Raw genomic sequence first — 27,798 nt, forward strand, 5'->3', positions numbered from 1 at the left:
AAGAATCAAAAATAAGCTGATTGGTGTACATCATGTTTTCTTGTTTCAGTGACTGGAGAAATTAGTTGTCAATTGTACCATCCAGAAATACCTGGATTACATAGTTACAGGTCTTTAATGCTATTACTAATAGTAGCATTTATCCTTCAAATAGATGTTTCCATTCATCTAGAAGTTTAAGGTCTGTTATGATGATATGGTTTAATATGTTAATACTGTGATATAGTGCAGGGTTCTTAGTCATCGTACTACGCAGAGTGAAATTCTGAAATTCCTTTGCTGCCTTTCTAAATTAGAAGCTGTTGCACAGTTAGTATTGAGTCAAAAAACACTTTTAAGTTTCAGTATCCCTGTGCCAAACCCCCTAATTTACAGATACCAATAACACCATAAGAGCTGTTTGGTTTGAATTAACTTTTAAACCAGGAAAGGAAAAAAGGCTCCATTGTGACTAGCAACTTACTCAAAACATTTTCAGCACTTTCTTACACTTGGTTTTTCAGAGCTAGATTTTGAGTTCATTTAGACATTACTACTTAGGTGAACAGTATGAAGTAGCAGGAGTGTAGAGAGTTACGTCTTTAAAAACGAAGAGAGATGGAGCTCACGTAAAGTTAATACAACTGCTCTGCCTCATGTAGATGTCTCTCCAGACAGATGCCAGTAGTAGATGCCAGTTCAGTTCTTTCTGCTGGCATCAAATAGAAGACAAGGATGCTGTAGTCTTTTTATTCACAATGAGCTGCAGCATTGTTCTAAAAGCATTAATAATATCACTAAGGTTGTTTATGGCACTGCATTTTCTTTTAGGGAAATAGGATCCTGGTCGTAGCATATCCTATTCTGTACTACAGAATAGGGCTGAAAGCCACCACCTTTCCACTGTCCTGTTTCGAAGAGAGGGAAGGTCACAAATGTTTGCAGGGCATTTAAGTATTGTCGGAGACAGAAAATGCAAAAATGCTCTCGTATATTCTTTCCCAGAATATTTTCAACTATTGAGCCGATGGTTCTTTTATTCCAAAAAGTCTAGGCATATCCATTTTATGGATAAGCAGAAGACAGAGATGATAAGAGGAAGATAACTTTGGAAAAAGTGCTTAAATGTTACCATTTGTTAGGGAAACCTAAATCTTTGAAGTATATGCCGATATGTGGAAATGTAATTGTTTTGGACATGTACTTAGGGACCACAGTTTTATGAAACAACACATATGCAGAGGGTATTTTCACACTTTTACCACAGCTTTGTGTGTGAATCATTCCACTCTTCCATGCAAGCCCCAGAAGTGCCTAGTTTGCTCTATGGATTATTAAAGTGCAAAATTATGTTGGGAAAAACTAAATTTCTCTAGGCTGTTAGATCTAGACATAAAAAAAATTAAATTCAGCTCTGAATATTTGTGTGAATCCCATCATTTCAGTGCTGGGTGTTTTTCCCCAATATGGTCATAAGCTGGTGTGCCAAGTAGCAGGTTGGAGTGATTTTGTTGTTGGTTTGGGGTTTTATCAATGGAAATTTTTTTGTAACTCTGAAAGAAGATATAATCGGGATGTTGGCAGGACTGCTTGTCAGTGTGGTTTAATGTATGTGCTCCTGATGGTGGTGAGACTGAAGGAGGCACACAAACTGCAGTTAGTGTTGAAAGGATGGGCCTGAGCAAGGAGACATCTCTATGCTGAGATCAGTGTGGAGCATCAGTCAGATAACAGGAGTACAGGTGTGAGATGGAGCTGGAAGGATTGTATTGAATGTGAAACTAATGTAATGAAGTGGAGGCTTCTGGCATCAGAACAATTTGCCACTTTTTATCAATATACAGGCTACAACTTGTTGCAGTAAATAAGGGGATCTAGTTATCTGCATGCACTTTCCAGAGGGAAGATCAGGAGAAATCATATGAATAACCTATGTGCATATGTGTATGTGCATTTAGTTTTAAGATGGCAACAGGTGAAACTCAGTATATCTCTTGCCAGAGAGTACAGTTCAATAAACAAAGCATTTCTGTTTGCGTCATGTCTCCAGACATCATCACTGAGCTGACTTCAGTTCACTATAGTGATCTTTACATCCAAGCAAACAAATGCTCTTCTGCACATTTGCTGTCAAGTCCTTTGTCATCCAATCATGTTGTTTTGAAGAGATTGTAAAATAATAATTTCCAAGAATTTAATCTTAGAGCATACCTTCAAAAGCACTTGTTCATTTTTCCTTAATATGTTGTTTTGAAGAGGAAGATTTCTGAACATTTCTGCTTTTTTTTAAATTTGAGTCACTGTTTCTTGAGTATTTTTAAATCTTACTTTTTTGAAAGCAAAAACTATTGAAAAGTGTTTACTTTAGGTTTGTTGACCCTTTTGAAGTAATGTATAAACAGTTAGCTGATCTTTAAATCTTAAGTTATCCTCCCATAATGATCTCAACTTCTTATATTGCCAGTTGGATATTTTTAACATTAGAAGTGGAAATTTTTCTCCGTTTTATTTCTGCTCATGTAATCTTTTAGTTAAGCCTACAAAATCTAAATAAATCCCATTGCACTCTACATTTCTATAACCCTTTCTCTGAGCAGACTTATGGATTGTGACACCTCCAAAGTTACACACTGTTATTTCTTCTGCTTGTGAATAAAATAAATGGAAATAATGAGTTAAAACTGTTACGATATATCCACAGTGTGAAAAATCTGTGGCATGACAGCAGTGCATTTACTGTGGATTGTACAGCTAATAAAATAATTTTTATTAATGAAGATTTTTCCATTGCATATTGTAATGTTGCAGGTGGTATGAGTCATAGAATGGTGTGGGTTGGAAGGGACCTTAAAAATCATAAAGTTCCAAGCCCCTTGCCATGGGCAGCGACACCTTCCACTTAGATCAGTTTGCCCAAAGCCTCATCCAACCTGGCCGTGAACACTGCAGGGATGGGACAGCCACAGTTTCTCTGGACAAGCAGCTTTCTCCAGTGTCTTACCACCCTCATAGTGGAGAATTGTTTCCTAATACCTAATCTAAATCTACTCTCCTTCAGTGTAAAGCCATTCCCCCTTGTCCTGTCATTGCATGCCCTTGTATAAAGTCCCTCTCCAGCTTTCTTGTAGGTAACTTGAATTCTCTCAAAGTGAAGCAGAATTTTTGTGGTGCAGTGCTGAACTACTAATATTGTTTCTATTCAGAGCAGAGGCACACAGACAAGTAACTGAAGGGCATCCTAAGGTATGAATGTGCAACCTAAGGCAATTACCTTTTAATCTTATCCTGTGGTAATCTGTGGTTCTGTCATATCCCTCTTTTATTCTCCTAAAACCCTTGTGAAGTCTGAGTATGATGCTACTCTCCTTTCACACCTGTTTTTCAGTGAAGGATATCTTCTCATTTGCATTTCAGTACTTGTTTTGCTACTTAAATATATAAATACATACCAGCTTATTACAACCCATTCAATGGTGTAGTCTCTCTAATGTCTTCTACCTTCTTTATCAGTTCTTTTGTGAGTTTCTCTAACAAAAATACTTTTTAAAGTCTTTTTTCTTCACTATTTCTTTTTTATCTGCAACTCTGATATTTTTCTTACAGACACATTGTGTTTCTAGTTTCATATTAATTAATACAGTTTGGGTTTAGTTTTTGATGCGGGCAGTTTTGTTGTTGTTGTTAAGTGGAAGACAGAATTGACAAGGCTTCTAATGACCACTGCTTCTCGCAGCAGTAAGCTCTTTTTTCTAGTGGAAAGTGCAAGACTAGCATGTCTTCCCTTTTAGAAGACCCTTAAGTTTGATGGATCTGGCAGTGTAAGCAAAAAAAAAAAACCAAAACCCATAATCCTTTCTTTTAGGTACCACAATTCTGACATTGATGCTAATTTTTTTATTATTATTTTAGTAGAAATTGGAAATAGATAAACAGTTTAACTCTGTATAATCCATTCAGTATACATGTGCCTAGACATCAGAAGGGTAATGTAAAGCTAAGGCTTTAAAGAGATTTTTTAAAAGATACAATTATCTGTATGATTTTTAAATCACATAAGAAATATATTTTAGAACTTGCCAGTGATGGCTCATAATCACTTTGATATTTTGAGGAAAATGGTAGCTTTAAACAGATGATACAGAATTTATTTTTAAAAATGTATTGTGCTTATACAGTTGATGGCTTTTATTTCCATAATGTTTTTTACTACATAATTATACATCTTAATTACGTAATTACCGTCATAATTATTATGTAATTACATGTAGTTCCACTAATTACAAAATCAGGAAGTGTAATTATCTACTAAAAACTTTCTGAAATCTTATTTGTTCGCTAGAGATTATTTAAAAGACCAGTGACCTACTGAAGATGGTGTACACTGTTGTACATAATACCAGTTCTCTTTTACCCTTTCTTCATGGCCAGTCCAGTTTGAGAGGTTATGTGAGGACTCCCAGGTCTTTAATTATGATTTCCCTTAAAATTAGGATGGAAACCTTGATTGTATTACCTGCGCTTTTGGAGCCTCTTAATTTTTGTCATTGATACCGTAATGTCTTTCAATTTAAGTATTCTGTAGCTGAACTTACATAAAGTTGCACTGTTCCAGTTAACACCTTTGTAGGTTTATTATTTGTATTTTTTTATCAGCTATAAATATGTTTGTAAAAGCATTGCTTACAGCCATATATACATGGAATGAATCCTTGACTCCACAAAAGATAGGGGGACTGGAGCTGATTTCTTGTAGGCCAAATATTTATTTTATTGACTAAAATTGCTTTTTAAACTGTGTTTTCCTGTATCAATCTACTGTCATGTGTGTATGCTGATTCAGTACTTATTGTTGCACATACTTGGTTATAGATTTGTCTAAACTGTGCAGTTTGAAACCAAAAATGGTTTACTGCATGTTAGAGAAAATTAATATTCAGAACAATTTAAGGCTCTGTTGTCCTGCTATTTTACTAAAACTGGGCAAATAGAAACTCTGCTGTGTACTAAATAAGTCATGTGCTACCTTTGGTAGTATTGTGAAGTGTTAGATTTGGTGATTTTTTTCATTCTGTAAAATCATGATGTATCAAAATGACATCAGAAATACAAAGCTTTCTCTTGTACTCATTGTGACAACAAGCATGCATTTGTTATGTGACAGTGTTAAAGCAAACTACCAAGGAGAAGATACTTTGAGGAACAGAAAACAATGTTCATGTGAAAGGGATGCTGTAAAAAAGTAGACAATCACAATTTGTAATACTAATAAAAAGGAAGAAAATTTTAATCTCTGTGTAATTTTGGAAGGGAAATGGTGAAATAGAGCTACGAAGTAAATGGGTTACTGGAATATTGTCATTTCTGTGAAGTGCTTCAAGACTTAATGCTGTGTTGCACATGTATTAGTTCCTAATTTTTCTGTGTTTATTACATAAGGCAACTGTTCTACTGTATACTTGCCAAAAGCTATTTTAAGCTCCCAAATTTGGCCTGAGTCCACAGGTGGTAGGAATCTCTTATCTTCTTGATGTTAAATGTACTTACCTCAACCCATACCTGCTAGGCATATGAGTCCTAAGAGTTTTGTCTCCAAAGCGGTTTGAAATATATTGACCTTTAAAAGAAACAGCATCATTGTTTGTGAAGACAGGTTGTGAAAACGGGGGGGGGGGGGGGGGGGGGAACCCACTATTTAAATTACTATTTAAATTAATACTGAAAATGAAAATATTTTAATTATTATATTTACTGAAGTATAATAACTGCATGGGAGAAATTTGTTTTTAAGTATCTTTCTGTATCCTTTAACAAAAAAAGGATTTATATCAAACACATTAGGAAAATACAGTTACGTTCTTTTCCATAAGAAATAGATGGAGATAAACTCTTTATTAAGGACTGGAAAGTTGTGTGGAGAATAGCATAATAGAAAATACTTGGTTTATTCCATAGTGGACACAAAAATGGTCTGTTGTGTATGTATAAAAACATAGCTCAAGGCAGAGAACTGTCTAAATGCAGCTTAAATTTGGTTTATTAAATAAAATAAAAAAACCACCTTGCATTCATAAAGAGGTATTTTTGTCATCTCTCCATCCATTGCAGTGATCATCTCTTCATAACAATCCAACCACCAAATTTCATCTTTCAGGCTAGTGCACTTCCACTGGCATTCTTTTGAGAACAAATGATTCTTCTGTGACAGGCCAAAATGTGGCTCAGCCTTGGAAAAAAAAAACTTAGCAGGATGTTATTCTGTCTTGGTTTGTCCCTCTTCTATGAGAGGGTTAGATGGATGAGAGAGGTGTTTGATCGGGTTAGGGAGCTTTTTGTTTTTGTGTAACAGAAATGAGTTTAGAAAAAGCTGATTTGATCCTGCCAGGATTACAACTGTTAAATGCATATCAAAATGTTTTCCTATCTTATATTATTTAACTCAGAATATAATAATGTAATTATTTTGACATGAAAACGTTATGTACTCTGGTATTTCCACTTATCTTTAAATAGACATTTTTCACTCTGCAGTAAGACAAAACAAAAAATGAATAAAAAGAAGTGAGTGACAGCCTAAGCCAGTTTATTTAGATGATAAATAATATTTGACATTAATAGAATTTTACAGACTTGGAATTAACACATTTAGCTAGTTATGGTATTGTTTCATAGTTCTGGTGTAACAGTAGATGTTATATAAACAGCCAGTAGAACATAACAGAAGCACATTTATCAGATTAATATTTTTCTTAAAAATTGTTTCATATAGTCTTGGTGGAGGGCAAAGAAACATTAAAGGGAAATGTGGGGGGCTTTACTGTTTATAAATCATATACAGGCATATTCACCTTAAACTAGACCTTTTTGATTTTATTTTTTTAGAGCTGAGCCTGTAGTTTAAAGCATTCTTAATGAAAAATAGTTAGTAGTGAGTGACCAAAACAAATAGTTAACATACTTAGTAAGAGCATTAGCTACAATGCTTTTGAACAGTAATGGTAAACTATAGTAATCAAGACTTTGATGTGGGAAATTTATATTATTTCATACTTGAAATTTTGTATTGTACAGAAATCAATGGATTTGAAATTGGTTATCACTCATGCAATTTGCAGATAACACATAATTAAATTGTTTCAAATATTACTTAAATTTAGGAAGTCCAAAGTGGAGCTTCTTGGTTGGAAATATATCCATCACTTTGCAAAAGCAGCAGATGTTGGAACATAAAATGCATGCATTCAGTGAATCACAACTGTTCCAACTCTTATAGTACTTGCATATAGAGAGAAAGAAACAGAGGTTCTCATCCAGAGGTCTAGTTTTGGAAAGTCTGAATGAAAGTTTAAAAGCAGTATTTCTATTTTTTCCATTTCTATTCTCCAAAGATTTATCAACTGCTTCACAGTTTAAGCCATATTGCAGATACAACAGTAATGCAAAAAGCCAGAAAGTCAATCTGGTTATGAGGACACATAAAACCAATATTTTCTCGGTGTTTTCCAGAAAATGGAAACTGATATTATTCAGAAATTACAGTGAAGTGTCTACACCTTTTTGAACTTTTTAATACAATCTCAAGTCTTAGCTTCATTTTGATTTTATTGTTTTGCTGTGGCAAATTTTGAACATGAGAAGTATTCAGCCAGGAGTTCTTACTTAGACAAAACATGCATTTTGTTTCAGTATTTAGTCTATTAACATATAAGCATGCCTGTGTTTTTTACCAAGTACCAGAAAGGATCCTTTTTGTCCTGTTACGTTGTTTAACACTAGTGATTTGTGATTAGATATATTCTCTGTCCTCTTAGTGCTGACCCATAGGGTATAGGTAACCAAATATACCTTTTCTCAAACTGTCCCTCCAGCATTCTTTCATGGCTTTACTGCCATAAGAGCCCTCGGCCTGCCGTTGGGTTAGTATCCTTCACCAAAGAAATAGATGTGAGAGTAACAATACACTCAGACTTTACAAAGGTTTTAGGAGGATAAAGAAAAGAAGGGTAAGATGTAACTACACATTGCCACAAGATAAACAGGTAATTGCCATGGTAAAGCCTTAAGTTGCACATTCATACATTAGGATGCCTTTCAGTTACTTGTCTGTGTGCCTCTGCTCTGACTGTAGAAACAGTATGAGTAGTTCAGCACTGCACTTCAAAAATTCTGTTGCACTTTGAGAGGATTTGAGTTGTTGAGGATTTTTTGTAACATGGCAATTACAGAGTAAACCTTTCTTTTTCATGGGGGGCAGGGGAAGGGTTATGGGCTTTAGTTATTTGTTAAGTCTTTGCTTTTCAAGAACAGGCAAAGAACTTCTAGTTGTCACATCAAAATCCATGGCACTAAGTTGGTACCGTAATCAAGAGCCCAATAATATATTAATACGAAAGTATCTTTTTATTAGGCTGTCACAGGGATTTACGTGAGGTGTCTTGTTGAAAAGGTTGTATTTTATAAAGGAAAGGAGAAACGCCTATTCTGAATTACACAAGGAAAGAGCATTAGTGCAAGAGAAGAATAAAGACATAAAAGAACAAACCAGTTGTATGATGTTAATTTGACAAAAAAAACAATCCTAAAGTTCACAGTATAGAAAGTTTGGGGAAGAGTCATGAGAAACAAAAATGCTAAAGGATTTGGAGAGGTAGCAGTAAATGAAAGTGATTTGCAGTACAACTTGGCAGTGAAATGGTTCATTCCAAAAAGTAGCCTTTGTTTTAAGGGTTGTTTGAATCCAGTGAGGTTAAAATTAGTTCCTGCATTTCTAGTAGGAGCTCCCCAAAGTAACATTGTACTTGTTATCCTGTGAGAAATTCTTATTGATTAGGGAAGTGTTTAACCAGATCTGTATGTATGGATGTATATATTACTGTAAACCATTGCACGATGGTCAGCAGAGCATTACAATTGGCACTAGACATCTCTGAAAGAATTCCAGAGTTGGGTTAGTTTGAAAACAGGGTTCTGTATCATCCTGCTCTGGATGTGAAAAACAGGGGAGGGAAAAAGCCTCTGGAAAAGAATGTGGTAAAGGAGGTGGGTTTTTTTTTGTCTTTTAAGCATAAGATACAATTTGTGAGGAAGTCTCTCTTTGCAGAAATCAGCAGTTTTACAGATGGAGTACATCCTTCTTGGGAAGTTTCTTCAGTAGCTGCACACTGATGTTTTTTAAATGTCTGGAGTAGACCAGTACTTCTGTTGAACAGTACACTTTTGAATGCCATTATTATGATAAACCATGTTTGGCATAATTTAGATTGGTATATATACTTTGGTTTTAAAAATGGCATTCCTTTGCAGACTGTGAACTACAGACAGCACTCAGGAGAAAAATGCCATTGATCTTATGCAGGAAGTTTTACATTTAAGATTTCCCAACAGTGTGGGTGCTTTGTGTCACCAACTGGGCCTAGCGAAGTGAGGCTCAGGGAATGCCTGAAGGTCAAACAAACTTTTAATTGTAAAGCAAAGTTCTCTAATGCAATGTATCTCAATTATAAAGATAATATAAATCACCCCAGTGACAGGCCTTTTATAGAGTAAGAAGCCACCCTTATCTTTTCAGCTGATATACGTTGCCTTTGAAAAAGAGAGTGAGGAAATGAGCAGCGACAAGCTCAGGAATGAGTGGGGGTACATGTAAAGGTTTTCCTCCCTTTAGAGGAAATGCATCTGATGTTTTGCTTTGATAGGTGCAAAGTGGGAAGAGGAGTGAACAGAAGATCCTTTATCTTTCCCTGAGTAGGATTTTCTCCTCACCCATAGATGATCCACCACTGGTTATACCTCACAAAGTAGTGTGTATGTGGTGATATTTGGGACAAAATTCGTCACTCGTGCTACACATGCAACAGTGAGTCTTAGAAGAGATGAGAGATAGGTATTTCTAATGTATGAAATAGCTCAAAAAGCCAAAGAGTCACAGTTCAGTGAAGTGACCAAGAGACTGTATATGTCTCCACCCTGTACTGGCAGTGATGATACACTTCACTAAGTTTTCCTTGGTGCCAAGACTGTAAGAAGTGATGTTTTATGTGAACACATGAAGTAAGATACCAGATAAGATACACTAGAGAGGTAAGATACCAGAGAATCACAGAATGACTGAGGCAAGGAGGCATCTCTGGAGATCATCTAGTCCAACTCTGCTCAGAACACGGTCACCTGCAGCAGGTTGCTCAGGGTTTCAAGTATTTCTATGGATGGAGACCGTACAGTTTCTCTGGGCAGCCTGTTTTGCCATTTGACCACCCTCACAGTAAAAAAAAGGAAGGTACTATGTTTACATGGAATTCCTTGTATTCCAGTTTATGCTTATTACCTCTCCGTCTGTCACTGGACCCAATGGAGAGGAGCCTGAGGAACCCAGCACTCCAGATGTGTCTCACCAGGGCTGAGCAAAGGAGAAGGATCACCTACCTCAACCTGCTGGTGATGCTTTATCTAATGCAGCCCAGGGTGTGTTGGCCTTCTTTACTGTGAGGTATTGTTTCTGATTCACGTTCAAGTAGTTATATACGTACTTGAGTATATAGCTGCTGCGTGAACAGCGGCTCTTCTGTTCTTTTGCTGTCTATGTAAAGCAAAGCAGGCATTCCATACCAAATATCAGTAATGGAGAAAACTCCCAGTGAAGGAATGCACTTCATCTCCACTGGCTGTGAGGTCTCAGAGTTCAAGTATTTGTGTGTGAATTTATCAGCCTGTGTTGCTTTGTATAGTTTGCAGAATTAGGCAGTTCCAGGGCATGTCTCAGCTAATCTCATCTATACTAGCCTGGTATGGATCACACGTGAGAAATACTTCTCTTTGTTTCATTGTTTATAAAGGAGATCCAGGGTGGCTAGTTGTGATCTAGAAAGTAGTACTACTGGAAGAGTTACACCAGAGACGTAGTCCATGAATTTGCCAGATGTGGAAAATGGTTGCATGCAGCAGTCCAGTCACTTCAAGGTTTTTCTTCAAAGAATAAAAACTAAAATCAAAGTAGTTTCTTTATCATTCTCCAGTTACAATCTCTGTTAACTAAAGCAAAGTGAAAAGAGCATGTTGTTCTGAAATAAACCACTTCTGCATCCCACAATAACCTGTTTCTAAAGTATATGTAGCTAATTGTAAATGCTTGGGAAAAGGCATCTAGTCATGAATGTTAGCCATGAGGAGGCATGCCATAACTCCCACCAGTTCTTCAGAAAAGTGTGTCATGAGATCTGTAAAGCAGATCACTTTCAGAACAGAGTTCTGGCTTCTGTCATGGGAGTAGGCTGTTGTTTTATGGTTACTTGTACAGAAACAGAGGGTGTAATTCTTCTAAGTCCCTACTGTTTTTCAAAGGGACAAATCTAGAGACTAAACTTTTTGTATGGGTTCATTTGGAAATTAATTTACAGTCTTCAAGGTGAATAGCTATTGTTTTATTAATAGCCTTTTTTTATGCACAAAAGATTTTAGCAGTTAAAAGCCAACTCCATCACCTCTGCTTTTCCATATTCAGTAAATACAGGGATTTTGATAACTCCAGATGAAGTTATCCCAAGGAGGAGTTTAATATTCTACAGATCATAGAACATAATCTTTCTTCTTTCTGCTTGAGTGTCAAGCATGAAAAAGGAAAAAAAAAAACATTTACAAAGTTGATTTAAGAATGCCATTTAAAATGTATTTCCTTTATAATAGAGCAGCCTCAAATAACCCATTATTTTACTTGTAGACTCTTTTTAAGGAGTGTAGAAGACAAAAGGCATGCACAGATTTGTAAGAGTATCAAGTTAGTACACTAAGATCAAAGGCTATCTCTGCATGAGGGAATTTGCACATTCTCTTCCAGAGACACAACATCAAGGACACTAAAATACGCAAAGCATTTTGTTTGCTATGTGTTCTATCTCCTGTCATCTGCTAATGCAGTCTTTGTGAGAAAATACTTATGTTGTGGTACCCAAGTAACCTGCATCCCTGTTTCATATCCATTGTTCTGTGGAATACATATCTCCTATGGTCCCTGTTCAAAATTGCTGACTTTTCAAAAATCTGAAGCAATTGGCAGACATCTTCCCTAGGGAGGAAAGAAAGCAAATATATTGATGTCCGAGTAAAGGGACAGAGTACAGTATTGTGTCCTTGATGTAGTACTGGCAGCTGAGCCTGTGATCTCTTACTATTTCAGAATGGCCAGTCTTATGTTCCATTGAAGGGCAGGATAGAAGATACAAATTCTTCTAGATCACATGGGTGTAGGGGTCTTTGAAAAGAAAGAATTTGCTGCCCCCTGTATCAGAATACCTGGAGGTGTGTGTTTTATCCACTTTTGTAGTGTCTTGCGATGAATAAGGAGGATTTGGGAGGAGCACATGGGGGGAAACAGGAAAAGAAAAGCAGAGTTGCTTGAAAATAATTATAGTCTTTGATTTTCATTTTCTTTTGAAGTTGGCAAATATGTTAAAACAGAATAGTGCATTCTTAATGTGGCTGTACACTAGGTTAGAGCAGCAGTGATACTCCCCGGTGCTGAACCATGGTGGCTCTTTGTCTTGTCAACTGAATTGGAAACTCAGTGTTTCAAATTATGGTGTTGCAATTTAAAGTTGGCAGGGAGTATTTTTTCATGTTTGTTTCATGAAAATAGTGGACAACAGTTACTTGGTGGCTTTTCTTGTGCATTTTGTGAAGTATGACCAATTATTTCTTGTATTCCTTCATCTTTGATGAAGTCTGATTACATTAGGAACAGGTAACACAAGTTTGCCAGTAGTGGTTTCTTTTTTCTTACATTTGTGAAGGTGACCGTATTGAAATTGTTCCCTTGCAATTAGAATGCACAACTGTGACAAGGGATAGTACTGGTGGAGTATTTCAACTCTTGTCATTCTCTGTTGTGTGACAGAGGAAACATATCCCTCTTTCAGTGTGTGCTGGGGCAATTCTTGCATATTGTTTGTGCTGTTAGCATACAGAGTTTGTAAGCCAACACTTGTAACCAGTGGCTACTGGGAGATTGGACGTTCCCAATCCCAGATACTAGTGGTAATTAACATCAGTTGACTGTAGCACAAACAACTCATGAAGACAGCTGTTTTCCAAGGAAGTTTGACTTTATAGTGTACAGAAGTTTTCTAGGAGGGAATAAGTAATTATTGATGGCCAGTCTGACAGGAGAAAATGGAAAAGTTTAAAAAGGGGAAGAATGAAGTTGGGGTTTTTCTAAATTCTGTATTGGTAAAGCACGTGAGTTTATCCAGGAAGAACGGTATGTTGGCAGTTTTGTCTGCTTAATACATAGCTTGAAGGTGCATACACAGCTGCTGTGTATCTATAGATGTATCTACTGCTGTGTACCTATAGATAGAGGTCCCCTGCAAGCAAGTACTGCAGTATTCTGATGATGTACTTCTAGAGGATGACATAAGACTGCTCTGCAGGTGGTCTGAAAGAATCCTGTGTTGGGCAAGCAGTCCAGAAATTAACCTAAGCAAACAAGTTCTGGGAGTTTTTTTCTGAAATTAGGGGTATCACTACAAATTACAAATTTGTTGTGCTCCTCACAGTCAGACAAACATTTAGTTTAAGGTGGGCAGAGGTTTATTAAATGTTTTTTTGTTTTGCAGTATAGCATGTTCCCTTTCCAGACAGAAAAGAAATACACTTCTTTTTCATCTTATCTTTTTTTCCCTGGTGCTTCAGAGATCTGTTTTGCTTCCTAATGCATAAAATATTGTGTGGGAAGCAGGTGAAGGTGAGTAAGGTTGAAAATGACAGTGAGTTAGATCTCAGACGTTTGAGACTGTCACAAAAGCTCAAATTTAAAAAATGTGTTGTTATAATGTTGATATGTAGCTAACAGACTACACCTTAACTTGGGATAAAGCTAGCTATTATCAGATACTTGAACAAAAGGTCTTGAGTAACTTGTGCGAAGTGTTCATTAAATACAGATTTATCTTTTCTGTATTTCAAGCCTTTTTGGATTAAGTACCTCGTGTGTGCTTTGTGGTTTCATCATAAGCAAAGCAACGGTATTTAATTCTGGCCATATGCTTGATGCAAAACTAGATCACAAATGGCATTTTTATTCTGTTTATAGTTGATCTTCTGTGCAGCAGCAAATGCTTTAGTCTTTTGTCATCTCCCCTGTTTTAGTGGCTGTTTTTGACAGAGCAATTTGCTTTCAGGTGTCTTGTTTTACTTTTGCATATGCTGTCCTTATGCCTGATGTTGTGAGAAAGTCATTTCCTCAAATCGGCAATGGTAACAATTTGAGTAAGTAAATGGCAGTTGAATTCCAAGTCTTCCAACAGTGCTGATGTGCTGATACACTAGATCATCACTCTCCAGAAAAGGCTTGTCTACTAGTCATCTTCTGCGACAATCTAAGCTATGTTTTGGATAATTCTGCTTGATTTGAAATGCTTTCAAAATTTCTTCTCATGCAGATGCTAATTAGCAAGTGACAGAGCGGGTGCAGTCTGGTAAGGTGCTGTTCCGTTTGTAAGTTAGTTTCAGTCTCATTAATCAGAATCAATTGCACTAGTTTCTGGAAAAATTTTCTCAGCCAGGGAAAAATGTGCAGCCTCCAGGGCCAAAATCCATGCGCAAAGTTCAGGTATGGCAAGCATGAAAGGCGCAGCAGATAAGACAACATTGGCCTCAGTATTTTTTAAGTGGGAAATAAGGAAGTCTATGTATTTTTAATTACATTAATTACATGGGAGCTTGTTCTGTTTCTGAAAGTGTGTATTTTTTGTGTATGCCGGACTTTATAATAAGTTATTAGTAATCTGTGAACTTGCTTGATTGCAGTCAAATACGCATTTTTAATATGTGGAGGAACTTATATAATCCATTTAAATGTTAAAAACAATCAAAACACCTCATAAAAAGTGGTCAAACCTGTGAAGTCAACTTACAGTGGGTTATTCCTCTTAGAGCACCACATGACTGCACCTTTTTATTAGAGATTTGACCTTTTTATTTTAATATACTGGCTTTCGGGTTTTTTAAGCAGTAACTTGATGTATAAGATGCTTTTACTAGGAGAATTTCTTTCCACTATCCTTTTTCTAATACTGCAGGTCTTTAACTGGTTTTGAATATTTTAAGAGTTTCTAGTTGTGTAAAAACTGATTAATTGCTTTTGAAAGCAGGCCATGTTACCAGCTGTTGATAGGTCTGCTTACATCTCTTTTTCAGTGTTTTTGTGAACAACTGATCAAATTAGATTCATCACTCTTGGCTTGTGGTGATTTTAAATTGAAATGGAATATATTAAAGCAGCCAACCACACTGATTATATTGCAAGCCTCATTTAATTTCATACATTCACGCATTATAGAGAAAAGCAGGGGTTTTTGAATGTGTGATTGTGACTGTACCTTTAGCGACTCCAAAGGTCATCTATAATCGGTGCATAATTTATTAGTGTTACATACCTGATTTCTGAAAGCACATTCCACAATACTATGTATACATTAAAGGTGGAAAGCTTTGAAAAATCAACTTGCTGTCATTTCACCAATGTGTTGTCCTTGATACCATTCAAGTCTTTACTGGTCAGTAGGCTGCTGTGTTGAATCCTTCATTCATAATTGAACAGTTGTTGCCCATAGATCTCAGAACTGTCCATTCTGAAATGCTGAGGCACTGGAGCCTACATTAGACATTATAGAGATGGCAATGTGTTGTTATAAAGGTGCTTCTTCATCCAGGTTATCAGATGACAATATTTTCCTGCAGTGTTCACAATAATAACTGAATATTTCTTAAGGCTCTTCCTCATGTTTTATTAGCTGGCACCTTCTTATAACCTACGAGAAGTTTGGTAGAATCTTCTGGCTGAGAGTCAGTGGAACTGCTGTCAGAATAAATATGGCCCAGAATGTTTGGGGCTGATCTACTGGAGAGCTGTTCAGCTGAGAAGGACCTGGGAGTATTGGTAGATAAATTGACACTGACCTGGCAGTGTGCCCTTGTGGCCAGGAGGGCGAGTAGTATCCTAGGGTGCACTGGGAGGAATGTGGCCAGCAGACTGAGGGAAGTGATCCTTCCTCTCTACATGACCCTGGAGAGGCCACATCTGCAGTACTGTGTCCAGTTTGGGGCTCCTCAGTACAAGAAAGACAAGGAGCTACGGGAGAGGGTCCAGTGGAGGGCCACAAGGATGATCATGGGTCTGGAGCATCTCTCTTATGAGGAGAGATTGTGGGATCTGAGCCTGCTTAATCTAGAGAAGACTGAGAAGGGATCTCATTAATGCATATGAGTATCTCAAAGGTGGGTGCCAGGAGGGTGACATCAGACTCTTTACAGGGGTGCCTGGGAACAGGATGAAGAGCAAAGGCCATAAACTAAAACACAAGAAGTTGCATCCTCAGCATGAGGAAGAACTTTACGTTGAGGGTGGCAAAGCACTGGAACAGGCTGCCCAGGAAGGTCATGGAATCTCTCTCTCTGGAGACATTCAGTAACCCTCCTGGACCATGTTCCTGTGTAATCTGCTATAGGTGACCCTGCCTGGGCAGGAGGTTGGACTAGATGATCCCAAGATGTCCCTGCCAACCCTAACAATTCTGTGATTCTGGGTTATCTTCACATAAAGCTTGTAATTAGACACAAACCCATTATTTACTTCAGTGCCACAAGTCAAAAGTATTTCTAAGAGAACATTTGGGTCTGTTGTCTGCAGAGCAATAGATCTGTCTGATGATGTGGATTAGAAAACTCATTTTCCTGCTCAGTTTCTCTCATCCCAGTTGTGGAGTGCTAGGCAGATCTTCAGTCAGACTAAATATGCAGCTGTTTTGTTTATAGTGTATGTCTGTATACATATATGTAACATTTCCGTGCTGAAGAATAAAATATCTTATAAAAGCAAGATGGATGTCTTTATGGATAGGAGACATTGCTTTCCCTGGCAGTGTTGTAGGATCAGCAGGGCAGTGTTTAACATGCTCTTCCCTTTGCAAAAGCTAAATTGTTGCTGCAGTGCAGCTCCACACTAAGCTCTCACTTACAGAACGTGACAGCCGAGAGTGGCCTTGCCAGCCCCACACAACTGTTGAAAGCAATAGCTCACAGGGCATGTTAAACCCACTTTTTATTTCCTGCAGAGCATGTGGCTGCCTGATTCATTAATACACTGTGGGCAGTCATGTTGCTTTCTAATCTTAAGTTCTATTTAATCAGTGGCACTAGGAATTTGACTAGCTCAGTGTTGCTATTTAAAATGTATACGAAGATACTTTGCTTATTGCAGAAGGTCAAGCCGGGTAGTTAAGTAGCAAGCAGCAATAAGAGACCATGACCATTCTTCCCTCCCTCAAGGAGTGTTGATCCTTTATGTTTAGCATGGTCTTTGAGTGCTCAGTCTGTTGGCTGCAATAAATCTTCATTGTTCTTGGGTGGGTTTTTTTGTTTCTAATGCATGTCAAAGCAACAATTAGTAATGCAATACCTAATTGGTATGAATGCTGTGTCAAATGAGAGCAAGGTAGAGCAGCAGACTCTTCCTGAAGTTTCATTCTAGGCTTTCTAATTCAACTTTTAAGAAATTCAGCCAATTCTGTTGATTTTTGCATACCACATTTGAAATGTGCAGTTGACCCTTTTATCCTATCCTGGATACCTGATTTCACTATTACTATCAAAATTGAATTTACCAGTTTCAGCAAAATTAAGAAGATGAATACCTGATCTAACTAGAAATAGAAGTTCATAGTTTCAAGATCAAAGTCCTCTGTTGTATGCTTTCCTCCCTTTCTGAGAGACAAGAAGTTAAGCTTTCACCATCAAAGACTTGTGAGCTTTTAATGACACTGAATACTGTCCAAGAGTGCCTCACTGAGAATGACTTACAGTAACTCAAATAGGCATCTTCAGCAGTAGAAGGGGAATGTTTCACACAATTAAAAAATACAGATGCCGGCAGAGGTATCTCTAGAGCAAAAACTGGAAATGTAGTATACTGATTTACCTCTTCTCTCAGAAGGCTGGGTTCACATCATTAGTTATTATTTGTATTATGCTGCTATCTAGAGGTCTGATGCACCACAAATAGGTGATTTTGAAGACCACTCTTGCCTGTGGAATTTGCAGTACAAGAGAAGCAGTAGGTCAGAGAGGAGAAGGTGCCATCAAACCTGTTTTGCAGACAGAAAATGAAGACCAGATTAATTCAGTAACTGGTCTACTATAATGTTGGAAAGTGGTAGCAAAGCTGGCCTCCATCTTTGGAATTAAGATTCAGTGCTCAGCAGCTGTAAAAGCAGTGTGCATACTCTCTTTTTTTCTTTATCCGGTGATGCAGATAAAGCAGGAAACTGATTGTGTCTTCCAGATGAGGGTGTTTCAGTTTCATGAGCACTTGCAGTAGAGGGCTTTATATTGAGCTGTAATAAGTGCAAAGATCAGTGTATGCTTTTTGCCACTTCTTGCTAGCAGATATCTTTATTACTTTTTTTCTAATGTATTCAGTGGGTTTTGTTCACTCTTTGTCTTTGGTTGTCTTAACTTCGGGTGGTTCTGGGTTTTGATATTGTGGGGGGGTTCTGTTTATTTGATTTCCTGTTTTTAGACTTCTCCCCAGTTGAACTTGATTTACAACCAACTTGTCTCTGAACTGCCTTTTTAATGGAAACTGCTTACCAGTATTATCATCTTAGTGGGATGTATTCTTTTTACATAATTCCATCTATAATTTAATCTTGCTTGCACAGGCAGAAGCTTTACAAAGTTGAGTCTCATTTTTAAGAGGCTTGCGTAGCCCAAACCCAATGCATGTAAATTCTGTTACTCTAGAAAGAATTGTGTATTCTGGCTTTGCAACTGGTTAACCTAAGGGAAATCCATTTCAGGCGTTACGGGTAAGCTATCTCATTTTTGCAACGTCATTAGCATTTGGTCAAAAGGAAAAATAGAATGATGATTGTAAAACAACCACTGAGATACTCAGAAAGTCAGTAAGTGTGTTTTTCTTTTATAAAATAATTCATTTGAAAAAAGGAGTAGAGGATGCAAGGCCAGTTACATAGCATGGGAAAATAAATGTCTTCTGACTCTGCCATAATGATAATTTCCTCCTTCCCCATTTCTCCTAAGAAAATATACTCGGGTACTCTTCAGCGAAAGTGTATATAAAGGATATCCTCCAAAAAGAGATTGGCAGGTTTAATTTGTTTGATGTGTGCAATCACAGTCCATGTTAAATTCAAAATGCTTGTCCAATCAAGGGTTCAATATAGAAAAGAGGCAGTAACAAGCATGCAGCACGCTGTAATAAAGAAATCTGTTGATTGAAAACAGTTTGTATATTTTGGAAATGATAGGGAATGTAATTGGTAAGAAAGAAAAGGATAGGGCTTCATAAATAATAGGAAATAGAGCATATTTTTTCCACTGATAATGCTAACTCAATTTAACAGTATTCTGGTGCTGAATTTTCCTGTTCAGTAAAATAGGTCTGGTATATATTCCAGTACTCTAAATTTCATGATTAATGAAAGGAGCTCTTTATTTTGATTATGCCAACTTTAATCTGTTGAATTCCAGCTATAATGGTACTTTCATCTTTTTTTTTTTCCCCTCTGTCTCTGAACCCTTAGGAAGCATATATAAAGAAGGAGAGGATTTGGCAGGTGAGCTTCTCAGTCAGACATGACTAAAAGACAGCTATCTGAGTGCTTTTTATGAACTTTCAAAGGCTATTTAGTAGGCTGTATAAGATGAAAAGATCTTGATGTATTAGGCTAACTTCAGCGTGTCTTACAAACTTCTGATGATTCTAAACTTAACCATAATTGAAGCCCAGGACCAGCTCAAGAGTTCACCCTTGCCCTGCACCACATCTTCTGTATAGTCCTTCTGTTTTTGGTTCAGTCCCCTCACAGGAACTCTTACTATTTAATGGAGCAATAAGTACTTGAATAGATTTTTAGCATATGGATCATATCTATGCAGTGTTGCAACATTGCCAGTCTTGAAAATAGTGAGGCTTTGTAGACTTGTTTCATGTTCTTGAATTTGTGAGAATCAGACCACTGTTTTGTGTCTTACCTTTTGTGTGTGTGTAAGCTTATATTAGGGTATTAATATATATTTTTAAAAAGACTGTGTTAAATGGACATGTAGCTGCAGCTGTTTATGCACTAATCATTATGGTACTTTACAACTCTTACAGTCTGAGGAAGTACTTGAGAGTCAAAAGCTAGGAAATAATACAGCTAACAATGCAATTTTATGTGGGAAAGATTCACTTATTATTAAGTTTCTCAATCATTTTATGTTTTCTATTGAGATAATATATTATTCACTTTGTTATTTGAGGTTATCCAATATTTGGAGATAAAATTATACCTAAGTGGTCATGGTAGTTTTGGGAAATATGTCAGGCTGATTTTTTTTAGGTATTTTCATCTGATGATCATAAATATTATGACATTTTGAAGAAGTACTCTTAATACTAAAAAAATAATCTTTATATGCAAAAATGTGAAGACGTCCGTGTTAGTTTCAGCAGTTGGGATGTGTCAGACTATGAACTTGGGGCTGAGAAACTCTATACCTGCAGACAGTGATATCGAGGAGGTAATGGATGTCTGCAGATTGGTAGCCACAATAGGTAAATCCAACAGGATCTGATGGTGCTAGAAAGTAAGCTCACAGAGTCTATACCTCATCAAATATTTATATGAGTGATGTGATGTCCATACAAATCTAGAATGAAATAACATCAGTTCTGAGGCATTTAAATTTACTGTAGATGCTGTGGGCACATTGACTTCACAGGGGCAACTGATCACTTGCTCTTGTACAGTAATACTTAAGGCTTCTTTTACTGAGCTTTTAGTTTTGATACTTCCCTCCCCAGAACCAATGCAATAAGAAAATCCATAAAAGTATGCATCATCACATACACTGAAGGTTTTATTCTTTCTCAAGAATTTCAAGCTGAATCTTGGAACCTCATCTAATGTTTGCTCTGTCAAACTTGGGATTCAGAATAAAGATGATTTTCATATAAAGCTGAAGCATAGAAGTGATAATAAATGTGATCTCTATTGAACAATGAGAAAAATACAAGGTATTTTTTGCTCATAATTTTTAACCCAGTTATCGGTATTAACCCAGTTATCAGTATGATTGGAATGTTGCTCCTGGTTGAGAAATTATCATAGAAGGCTATCACTCAAAACAATACTTTGTAGGTTGTATTGAAACCCTGTAAATACTGGGGATTTCTCTCTAAAGGGTGGTGGTTTTCTTATAATCAGAAAGTGTGATTTAAAATCTGCATTAATACATTCAGACTAAACCTTTGAATTTGTAGCCCACTGCCGGTTAACTGTCTCATTTCTAGTCAGTATGTTAAAATACATTGAAAAGAATTGTTAGTATGCCTAGTAAAATAGCTGTTTCTGTTATCTTCACTCTTTCTACATAGGTGTTTTAAGAGAGAAATTCTTCCTCTGTGTGTTTTGGCGTGCACAGTTTCCACTCTTAAATGATAGACAACAAGTTAACAACATAAAATGGGTGTTGACAGTTCTTAAAATGAAATAAGGTTTGATAAAACCTCAAGTTTCCCTTTGAACTTTGAGCAGACATTAGGCAACCTTTAGAGGAGGGGCCCTGTCCTGTCAACCACAGAATTACATGGAGGGAAAAATTAATCTAAATAGTGAGGGAGAAGACTGGGTTGTCTGGCATGATATTTAGCAGCAGTGGTAAGAAGAGGGATGTTTCTTTCTTTGTGTAATGTGCAGTAGTTACAATAAACACAAGATTTCCAAATCTCAGAGGACTCTCTTGACAGTTGCTTGATAACAGCTTTTTCACTCCATAGTTTTGACAGTTTGTATGTGTTGCCATATCTAGTGTAAACTAAAACATCACTGTCATTCTGTTTTTCTTCCTTATGTGGCTTCCTTTTCTTCCTTTTTTTGCTGTCTTTAGGATAATGAAAAACATGGGCTTTAATTTGTAGGCTTCAGTAAGACAAGTTGTGTGTGGAGAGTGACATGTGTTTGAGTTTTGAAATATTCAGATTGAATAGCTGCCTTTTTTTTAACTGTTTTTTAAAAAGTGTACATGTTTGTGTCCTAATTTTAAGATGCCCTGTCAGTACACACCAGTTAGTACGTGTGAGTGTAACTGTACAGGCAATAGGAAAGCACTATTATACACAGGGTACTTCTATGTTTACACTGACATCGCATATTTTTGTAGTTTTCCTTTTTCATTCACACGGAGGTCTTCAGAACTGCAGCACGTGTGTTAGCATCTCTTCCCAGCCTAATGTGCCTTTGCTTTCTTTCTCTCTCTCCCATGTTTCTAAATTATATTGATTATAATATTGGAGTAATGCATCATTTTAGAAAAGCTGCTGGGAGGTGGATGTTGCAGGGAGGGACTTGAGGGATGCCTGCTTAGGAGGGGACTGCCAATTCCAGGGCTACCCTGATTTCTACAGCTACTCCTCCGCTGTTTTGGTTTACCACAATACATAATATGTCCCTGGGTAGAGGATGGGTTTATTTAACCTTTGTTGGGGAGGGGTCCCGATCTTTCTAAGGTTATTTTGTCATCAAACCAAATTTGCTTTAGCACAGCAAAGTGCCCAGTGTCGTCATCTGGCATGTTGCAGACAAATTCCAATTACTTTTCTGCTTCAAGCTATTGTTAAACGCTACGAGCTAGCTGACAGTAAAATTATAAATACAGGTGTTGTCACACTACACTATAATCAGAATTTTAATTTGAATTTTCATTTGTAAAGACTTTTTTTAACATGAAAATGGGAATAGAATTAGTTTTATTGACAGTAAAAAGACATTTTGAAAGCTTCCTAAATCATTACCTGTATTTAGTTGTGGAAAAAAATTGCATATGTCCGTATAAAAAGAAGAGTTTTATTATCACATATTTACTCATTATATTTCGTGGTAAATAAAACTAGGAAGATGTGTTTGACAAATGATTGACGTAACTCAGTACGTTTTCACTTCATCAGAACAATAGACAGACATAAATATATATTTGCTTTTGTTTTGTTCTGCTATTACTAATGCAAGCCTGTGATAAAACCTTCAAGCAAATTAAGTAGAGCCTGTTGAGTCTGCATGCAGTGCTAAACTTTTTATTTTGCAATTTTCTCTTCTTACATAGATTCATCATTCTTTGCTTTCTTCCTTCTTTTTTTTTTCCCCCTCCTTTTTCTTTGCTCGGTGGTTGGAGTGGTTCCCCCTTCTCAAGACCCTTTTTTTTTTCCTCAAGGCATTTAGTGTCGTGTCTGCCAGATTTCAGTGATGAGCAGCGAATTGCTTTTAAAGTGGGCATTATGCCAGTTCAGCAGCACAATGGAAAACCAATCTTCCACCATTCTACTTTTGATGCTGTTATTGTAGCATTTTAGATAACTGCTGCCACAAAAAAAGATGTGCTCAATTGCTACCAGTTAGTCAAGTTAAATCCAGAGTAGCATTAAAATTACTCTGAAAACTGTTTGTCAGAGGTCATGTGCTGTCTGTGGCTACAGCGCATAGGATAGATGTTCTGTGCTATGTGGGGTTTTTTCTTTTTGCGTTATTATTACTGTGACTGACCAGCTCTCTAAATAGCCCTTCAGAACCTGTTTACTTATTGTCTTCACCCCACTGCTGAAAATATGTGTCGAAGAGAAATGTTGAAAAGTTTCTGTAAAGTGCTGGAAATAGCAGGGGAGTGAGTTGTTCAGGGTGCTACAGTTTGTACAGTGGGGGAAAAAAAAAGGGGGAAAAAGGGGGGGGCAGAGCAAGAGCATAATTCTCTGGTTTCTGTAGCAAGATTACTGTTTTCATCTTTTTATCTTCACTTTTCAACCACTGAGTTCACTTTTTTTTTTTAATAGCACAAATGGAATTTATCTGCTTTCTCACTGTCTTCCCCTTCAGCTACTCCTCCTCTTCTTCTTTATTCTGCTGGCTTTGCTTGTGAATGAAAGGGTCTGTTACTACTGCTGTTGGACACATGGCAATTGTGGAGGGTGAATTATAACACTAGGTGACTTTTAAATCAGTTTTTTTTCCAATAAAACACAATCAGGAAGAGTATTTACGGGTGGTGAGAATTAAAAGAGCAAGGATATTTTCCTTGTCTCTGGACAAGACTTTATAGATAATATAATGCCATTGCAACTTGAATATTTGTTTCACTTGCTTGCATTGCTGTAAAACATATGCTATGCTGTATTACGTTCTGGTCATTTTAATCAGAGAAGCAGCCTTCTGCATCCATCACTACGTTGTACCATGGTGCAGATTACAGCCACGGGCAGCGCCCACGGGACAGTGAAATAGCTGATTAAGCTGCGAATTTTAACCTTCCATTTAGGCATCTAAATAACATACCTAATTATCAAAAGACTTAATATTTGTAGTCTGGTAACTGTGTCAGCACTGCAGTGATCCATGGTGAAGATCAGGAAATATATTTGGGCATCTAGGTGGGCAGCACCAGTGGCATGCATTTGAAAATCTTTAGCATAGTTCACAAGTTGCTTTTTCTCTGTGGGACAGGAATGGCGTCTATCTCATGGGAACACCTTCAGATAAAATTCGCTGGTGTTTGTAAAGTGCTTTAAAATCCCCCAATAGGTGGCAGTGTGGAAGTGCGCAGTTGTCACAATTAGGATTTTTTTAGCGTTGTTCTTAAAGATGGGCTTTTCCTTAAATTCTAGTCATTGAGGGTTTACTGCCTTAATAGTAAAGTGGTGTGGGCTGTTGCATTTTCTATTCAGGGAGCCTCTCTTGGTGGTGCAGATGGGTTGCATGTAGTTGCTACTGCTAACACCAATAGTTGCAAGTCATTGTAACTGTTTTCATCAACTTTTTTTATCAAAGCTGTGTGCATGCCGGGTAAGTACCCTGTAAAAGAAGATAGCATTAAATGATTGCTACTGGCACAGAATAACTAGAAAAGTGAAGAAGGGTGCTTGTTCATGGAGTTTAGGAAAAAAAGCGGTGCCATCTCCCTTAGGGAAGTAAAGTGAAGTCCACCAGACAATGTGATTGAAAAATTAAAGTGCAAAGAACCTTAGTGATACGCATACCATTTGTTAAGTAGGTAACCTAAATAACAGTGATTTAAAAAACAAGGTGAGCACTAGATGAGTTCTCGAGACAAAATGGGAATGTAACTCCATGAAAAACACTTCATACGTAAGCTGATTATAACTGTATATAAATTTAGGAGATCACTCTTTATCTTTGTTTTTCTGTTTCCCTTTTAAACTAGAATTTCGGGGGTTTTGCACTAGGTTGTTTGTTCCTTGGTCACATACCAACAGACACGTCTAGCTATTGAGGAACTTGCAGAATTCAACCACATGCATTTACACAGTCTCTGTATGTAAATGCTTTCTCAGAAAGAACTGTAGAAAGTGTTTGCACTAAAGTTAGTCTTAGAGGGATGGTAACTAGGGCAGAAAAACAGCTTGATAAATTAAGATCAGAGGGAAACAGAAACACCCCTGGAGTTTGGTCACAATGACTCAAAAGTATGAGCATTTCAGGAAATGAGTTTTCTTTCTTTAAAACTGTATTTCAACATTCAGTATTTTTGCTGATGGGAAAGAAACTTGAATCCATTGAGGTAGCTTTTTTTTTTCATTATTCATACACATGTTGTACACTCTTTCTTACTTCTAGACCTATATTTTGGGGCTATGACATGGAAAATCATCACATGTACTTGGTTAGATGTGGCAGAATTCCTCACTAAAGAGCCACCTACAGGAAAAAAATACAGGAAACATACTCAAAGCAGCAATTTCAGAGCTAATATCCTCTGCAGCCAAGGAAGAGGGAGGGGACTGGCTGTTGAATGGAACAAAACCCCAGTTTTTACAGATCTCGATCTTATTATTTGGTTTCCCAGAAAATACTTAATGCAAGGCATGCTTTCTAGGAAGAAAATATAAAAGGATTTGGATGCCTACAAAGTGTTAAAAAAATATTTTTTAAAATGGCATTTTAGGCTGTGAAACCAGATTTCTGGGGGGTTTAAGTAGGAAAATTAGTTGGGGTGACTGTTAAGGCTCCTTGAAGAGAAAACATTAAGGTGAACTGCAACACAGTTTAAATAAGGATGAGTTAGGCTGGAATTTGACGTCACCCACATTAATTTCTTCTGTTTGCATGGTGCCCCAAAGAATAGCTAATAACAAGATACTGGTTTTAGGTTGAAGACAACAATTTATAAGTATCACTTTTGAATTTTCAGCCTTAAGTATATGTATTCTTAATTATATTAATGGAGTGATTTGAAATTCTGAAAGCACAGACTTTCGGTGTACGTGATCCATATAGATTGGTCTGCAATAAGACCCAGATGATGTTTGCTCTGGCACATTTCTTCACTGGTCAGTCACTTTTCTCTTAGTGCTTGAGATAGAGCCCTCTAGAGCAGGCAACAAAACATACAGAATTCATGTATTCTGAAAACATAACACGCATTCCATTCAGCTTTTGCCCACTTCACTTTCTTTATCTCCTGCTTTTCATTTAGGCTCTTTAATTTCAAAGTTGAGAAGCAAAGTTAAACTGTAAATCTGAAAGTTAGGCAACATAGAAATGAGGAAAGTTAGAACTGGAGTTAAAATTGTATTCCATGGTTTAAGTGCATTATCTTCCCAGATGGCAGTTGTTCAAGTGAAAGTTGTTTCTTAATTGCCGGTGGTAATCTGATTAGTTCTGGTAGTTTTTTGAGGATTATCTGGTTTGATGGGCTGTTGGGTTCCTTCATTGCCTACCACATCTAACTGCTAGATCACTCTTGAAAAAGATAGAAGTACAGTTTCAAAAAAATAAAAAATACCCAAACCTGTAAATTGTGTTGGAAAGTTACTTAAAAAAAAAACCAAAAACAAAAAAACAAACCAGAAGGTGTGAGAGAGGAGTATTTGCTGCTCTGATAAGAAAGTTTGCCTGAATCTTATCTCATTAAATTATTATCTTGCCTATATAAAAAAATAAAGTCTTGGTTTAGGGCCTCTAGTGCTACATTAAGAATCAAATCTAACTGCAGAAAGAAAGCCAGAAAATTCTTTGCAGTGCCACTAGATGAGGTAAAGCTGTGGAAGACTCTGATCAGAATTTGACCCTTAAGGCAGTGCTTGGAAACCCTAACTCTAGCAAAAATATTAACTTGTGTGCATTATTCAGCTGTGATTTATGCCGTGCATAGGATGGGTCTGATTCTCATAGCCTGTCTGGCTCTGTCAGATGCATTACATATTATACATGTATACACAATTTAAAGCTCTTTACATTGCCAGCATACATTATGTACAGGAGAATGTTTCCTTTGGCGCTGTAGTATTATCTGCAATGGGTTCACTGTGCCATAGATCTCTTGCATGTGATACAGTTCTAAAAACTGTATTCTTGCAAAAAAACCCACAATTGAAACAAATCACTGAGTCCCAGAATGCTGTAGGTTAATCTTCTGTCTTTGTAAATAAAGATCTAACTGGTGTCCCAAGTACATGGACATTTCCTAATTTAAGAGATACTAGTAATATTTTATAAAGTTCCATTCATTTTGGAGCTGTAGCCAAGGTAAAATTTTCTGAATGACCGGCTGCCTTAAATCAGTATCTCATGCTCATTGAGAACATTTGACCTGAGAGTTGCATCTTTGTGCATAGTTAGTATTTAGAAGTTAACTGTATTGCACATTAAAGAGAAGGAAGGACGAGGAGGATACTGCTTTTCAGCAGAGGGGACAGGGAGCTGGACAAAAACACACCAGAGCAGTAACAGGGACACTTTACCAGGGGAGCACTGTGGGGCT

The 27,798-nt window shown here is 37.0% G+C and overlaps 1 protein-coding gene across 1 annotated transcript in view; it reads left to right on the forward strand.

Annotated features, from left to right (window-relative positions):
* POLA1 (DNA polymerase alpha 1, catalytic subunit) overlaps positions 1-27,798 on the forward strand; it is a 192,936-nt gene that overhangs the window by 156,208 nt on the left and 8,930 nt on the right. The window lies entirely within an intron of this gene.

This window comes from Melopsittacus undulatus, chromosome 2 (genome assembly GCF_012275295.1).
Source record: "Melopsittacus undulatus isolate bMelUnd1 chromosome 2, bMelUnd1.mat.Z, whole genome shotgun sequence".
NCBI classification, from domain to species: Eukaryota; Metazoa; Chordata; class Aves; order Psittaciformes; family Psittaculidae; genus Melopsittacus; species Melopsittacus undulatus.